Source organism: Mirounga leonina, unplaced genomic scaffold (assembly GCF_011800145.1).
Source record: "Mirounga leonina isolate KUSES-001 unplaced genomic scaffold, KU_Mleo_1.0 Mir_418, whole genome shotgun sequence".
Taxonomy (NCBI): domain Eukaryota; kingdom Metazoa; phylum Chordata; class Mammalia; order Carnivora; family Phocidae; genus Mirounga; species Mirounga leonina.
In genome coordinates this window covers 25,657,522-25,663,521 of record NW_023270739.1, presented here as the reverse complement: position 1 = coordinate 25,663,521, position 6,000 = coordinate 25,657,522, and positions in this window count along the sequence as shown.

The window sequence follows — 6,000 nt, the reverse complement described above, 5'->3', positions numbered from 1 at the left end:
AACCACGTAGCTGCACTATACTGCCCATCTACCTTAAGTAGGACTCTTGTGATGAGTACACGAAATCCTTTGGGGAAACACTTTGCTAACTGTAGCATAGCATGCAAATGTCCACTGATTAAATAAATAGTACCAGGATGTATACAGTGGGTTTATTCTTGAGAATACAAATATGCCAATTATGTCTTTTGGTGGGTCGCTTTGTCTATCAGACAACACATACACTGGGAGTCTTTATAACATTACGGTTAAGAATATGGACTTTGATTTAAATTAGCATGAACCTCCTCTGAGTGATACTATAATGGTGGATATATGTCATTATGCATTCATCCAAATCCATAAAATGTACAATATCAAGCCTGAATCCTAATGTGAGCTGTAGACTTTGGGTGATGATGATATGTCAGTGTAGGTTCATCTGTTGAAAGGAAAGTACCATTCTGGGGGGCGCGGATGTTGGTAATGGGGGAAGCTCTGCATGAGTGGGGAGAAGGACTACATGGAAAATCTCTCTATTTGGGAAACCTACTCCATTTTAGTGTGAACCTAAAACTGCTCAAAAAGAATTGAAATCTGTTAATGAAAATGTGCTTCAACTTCAATTCAGCTATGATGAACCTCTGTAAATCTCAGGTTCCTAACCCACATCAAGAATACAGTTACGGGGCGCCTGGGTGGCTCAGTCGTTAAGCGTCTGCCTTCGGCTCAGGTCATGGTCCCAGGGTCCTGGGATCGAGCCGACATCGGACTCCCTGCTCCGCGGGAAGCCTGCTTCTCCCTCTCCCAGTCCCCCTGCTTGTGTTCCCTCTCTCGCTGTGTCTCTGTCAGATAAATGGATAAAATCTTAAAAAAAAAAAAAAAAAGAATACAGTTACAATGCCTATTCCATAGAGTTACGTTAAAGGTTAAGTAAGGTACTTCATTAAAGCAGCTAGTGTGGGTACCCCACGAGCACACAATAGCCGTTAGCTATCATCATTGTCATACTTAAATACTTCAGGACTTTAAGAGAAGTTGGTACAGTGTATATAAAGATAACCAACCCTGTGCGTAATGCCAAAATCAGCATCCCTGCCCTTGTCCCCTTTTCTTGTCCCACTTATTAGAAACATCAAGGACGAGCTACCAGGCTCGATCCTAGAGAAAACCATCCCAGAGTATATCCTTTTATTGCTTTCCTGTGGTGAGTGGAATTGTGGAAAATGGAACATTGCCCACTGGGAACCCGAGTCTATGCAGGCCTCCTGTACATGACAGAGAAGTAAATGTGGGAAAGCCCCGAAGTCTGCAAAGGTCATTTATGCCTTCCTGGTTGAAAATTGAGAACAGGGTGGGGGATCTTGGATCAGGACTCCAACCATTGCCATGGGACCTGTAGACTCCACAGGCTTCATTCAATTTTGTTTGCTCTGTGGTTTGCTGGAGACAAGCCTGCTTAACTCAAAGTGCAGAATACTGACACTTTTAGACCCCAGTGTCCCTTTCTGGATGTAGAATCACACATTTGGTGGTTACTCTCCCCTTACTCTGCTTAATTCAAATTGGAATGCTGATACTGCAGATTTATTTTTCTGAGGACATATGTGTTATACATACTGGGTTTTAATTGGGAACGTTAGAAATTGACCATGTTGCTGTAGTGGAATTCTCATCAATTTCTTCTTTGTTTTAAAGGGATTAACTCACAGATAATTAAAGACATTGTTTTTGTACGATTTTTTTCCATGGTGACATACATTTCGTATTAATTCTCCTTATTAAAGAACGTTAACAAGGTATTGTTCTTGCTCCATCCTTACTCTTCTTAAGAGAAGCGGAAAATTATGATTTATGATTTTTAGTTTTTTTTTTCCGGTAGATTGACATTGTAATTCAAATTGGTCATGTACTGGCAAATCACCCAAGAAAATTACCACCATAGCGTGTTAAACATAACTTTCAGAAATGCAATTAAGGAATTTTTAAAGACCTCTTTTAATTGGCCCATATTCTTTAAATACTGCAAAATGAAATGTTTTAGTATGTAGTATTAGTTTTCTACTGCTGTGTAACAAATTCTCACAAACTTACTTAAAATAACATGCATTTATTATCTTAGAGTTTTCAGGTGTTGGGGGGTCCAGGAAAAGCTTAGTCAGGTCTTCTGCTCAGGGTCTCACCAGGCTAAGGTCAAGGCACCTGGCTGGCTTGGGTTCTCATCTGGGGTGCTCCATTTGGGAAAATGTTATGGGCTGAATTTATTTCCTTGTGGCTATATAAGTGAGGGCCCTGCCTCTTAGCTGTCTGTTGGCTGGGGGAATGCCTTTAGATATGGAGGCCACCCATAGGTCCTGGGGGTCCACAGCCATTCTTAGAGACTCTTCTCACTTCCTTGCCATGGGCTTTCTCAGTAGGGCTGCTCATTCCATCAAGTCAGCAAAGCAGATCTCCTTAGTGCTTCGTAGCACAATGAAAATACACACACACACACACACACGTGTGTATGTATCATAGTATGGGCTTGACATGGACATTTGTGACATCCACCATCTTTGTCCTGTTCTATTGGTTAGAAGCAAGACCCAGGTCTTAGCAGCATTCAAGGGGAGAAGGTCACACAAAGACATGAATAGCAAGAAGTAGGAAGTTCACTGGGGGATTACCTTAGAGTCTGTTCACCACACAGACCAACTTGAGTTCAATATGTCCTTCATAGTAACTAGTTAGGACTTTATTTGGGAGATTTTAATGGCATGCAGCATTTTGAAATTCCATTAAATGCTGTATGACAGCATAGGTTAGGCTATGCTTTATGTTACATAGGACATTAAACTGTTAAGTTGAAAACACACTACTCTCTTGGTGTTATTTTTTTGTGCATTTGTGTGAATTGAAAAGGATGAATTCTAACACTTGATGGCAGTAGTAACTCATTCAAGATTCAGTCAGCAAGAGCACCCTATACAAAACAAACTATGAGAAGATAGGTACTTCATTTTTATATTTATCAAGAATGGCATATTTAAACTATTCCAGATTGCCAATGTTAATTACCCTTTATTCTGGTGCAGTGTAATTGGGTATATGTATTAGATTTAACGTTTTTCAATTGGCTTTTGGAAAGCAAGGCTCAGCTAATTAAACTTATAAATAAAATTTTTTAGAGAGAAGTTGGATATACCTGAGAAATTGGTCAGATAAATAAAATTCAACAAATATTTTTTTAGATCCATCTTTGTAACCAGCTAAGTTCTATGGGATATGAAAAAATAAATAAACGGAATGCATTTTATACACTCTCAAAAACTTGCCTTTTGCAACTCTGAAGATAACCATGTACAGTCACTTGAAACCAAAAAGGTAGGCGCCATCTGTTGGTCATAGAAGCTAAATACAAGGTATTAAACCTTCCCAGCTTTTCAAAAAGTGAGATGAAATTAACTCATTTCTTTCTCTTGATAATTTGGGAAGTTGTGGGGTTAGTTGGAAAATTGGTGAGGCATGTTGTGCATCAGGGAGTAACATTGTGACACTTCTCCATTAATGAATTCTCATGTCACTTAAGTAAATTATGAAGAGAAATTTAACTCTGTAAAGAGGTAACCACAAAGACAGTTTCTGCAGATTTAAGGAGGATGGGAATGTTGCACCCATAATAGTACTATGTGTAGGTATTATTCACTATCACCCTTTGAAAATATTATTAACCTTTTAATTACTCAGGATTTTCAGAGAATTAACCTAATGTATTGTAGTCATGACGTTTGAAAAACGTGTCGTTAGTAATGATTAATTAGGAATTGTTAGCATGGAAATGTAATAAACATAAGTAATTTTAAAGTACACTATGTTATGGGCAACAGAATGAAGTGCTTCCCCCCCCCACCGTGAAAAATGACCTGTAATATTTGAGAAAAATAAACATGTGTAACAATTGAATAAAGAAAAAAAAAGTTTATTAAAAAGTACAGCATTTAATCAGGGATCAGTTTTAGAATTAGAGCTTTCAATTAAGAATGTGAGGTGTTGGAAATGGCCCCGGAAATAGGATGCATTTAGAAGGAATACTAAAATGTTGTCATCACATTTTCAGGGCTATGGTAGCACTTTGTCCTTCTAGAAATCATGGTGAATTAAATCTGCAGAGAAGTCTTGTGAGTAGGAAGCCATAACGCCTGGGAACATGTCAGTTGGCCCTATATGTTCACGTAATAATGCCCTTTTTCCTCCCGTTATTTTAATTCACTTCACTTTTTGCTACAACCCCTCAATTTTGTAATAACAGTGTTCAGGGAAGGCTGTGAGGACAGAGTGGTTTCCAGACTATTGGCGGGGAGATCTAAGATCATCAGTGAGGTTCCTGTGGGTAAGGCCTCATTATGACTTTTTCATGAGCCCCTTCCTCCGTAAAAAAATAAAAATAAAAATTCTATTTTATGACTTGTTGCAATAAGGGTAAATATAAACCAGGCTAGGTTCATTACTCCATATTTATTTTCATTATCATCATTATTATTATCTTGCTTTCTTTTATGTTAAAAGAAATGAAAACATTTTCATAGGTCTCTAAAATCATTATTGGCCCTTGGCACCTGTGGAATGCTAAGCTGAGAACCCAGTTGAATCACATGGGACTTTTGACCTTCGTAAACTGAGAGATAATAAGCTGCTGATTTTGTGCCAATTTTTTAAAGGCAACAATAGAAAACTCAGTAGTTGCAATGTTAGAATTCTACTTTTAGTCTGATTCAGGATACTGTATTTATGAGGGAGTATATCTAAAAAGTCAAAATGAAAATTCCATATTTAATATCACTGGTTTATAATGATGGGTTGATGGTTATTCTTTTTTAAGTTTTATAACTGAGAAACCAAAAAGATAGGCGCCATCTGTTGGTCATAGAATATCCTACACCTTTGGAGGTATAGGATATTATGATTAATTATGATTAAATGATTAAATGAGTGCATGGTTAGTTTTCCCCATAGGTCTCAAGAAAATTAATAGATATTTTTCATTATGACAAACATATCAGTATTTGTATTTTAAACTGAAACAAGGAAATGAGTATGCATCTACTGTGGAGAAACATGAGAACAATTCTCTTCAATCACTGCACTACAGAAATTCGGGATTTAGCTCTAGTATCTACAAATAATGGCATCTGACAGATGATATGGAGTAATGAGAAAAATTCAGATAATATAGATGAAGAAATATATTTGCCTGAAAGAGATAGTTGAAAATAAAAATATATATTGTATGTTTTTAAAAATTAGAGGTGTGCAATTACCAATTGTCCCTTTTTTTACTTTAATAGATTAATTCAGAAATAGATTATGCAATGATGAAAAAGTTTGATATTAAACCATTTTAGTGATGTTGTACAGAATCATGCACTCTCCCACACTGTTGGTGAAAGTGTGAATGGGTATAACATCTTTGAAGGCCAATCTAGTAATATTTATTAAAATTTAAAATAATATGCTCTTTGACCCAGAATTCCACTTCTATGAATTTATCCATAGATGTACTCTCTCATGTACACAAAGCTATTTATGTTTACACAAGGATAGTCTTTGCAGTTTTAGTGTAAATAAAAAAAATAATAAAATGCTCATTCATGTAATGGGCTGATATGTGCTTTTCAGAATCAGTAGCACTGTATGTGCTGATATGGAAAAATCATCAAGAAATATTTTTAAGTGAAAGAAGCAAGATTTAGAAGAGTGATTATTTCTTGTATTTAAAAATCCATGTTGGTGATGTGTATGTGTGTAACACCTGCACATGTATATTTGTATAAAAAAGGGAAATTGTTTGGGGCACCCGGGTGGCTCAGTCAGTTAAGCATCCGACTCTTGGTTTCTGGCTCAGATCATAATCTCAGGGTCATGATCTCAGGGTCGTGGGATTGAGCCCCACGTTGAGCCCTGCTGAGCCCCGTAGGTTGGGTTGCATGCTCAGCACAGAGTCTGCTCCAGATTCTTTCCCCTCCTTCCCCCTCCTCCCCCTGC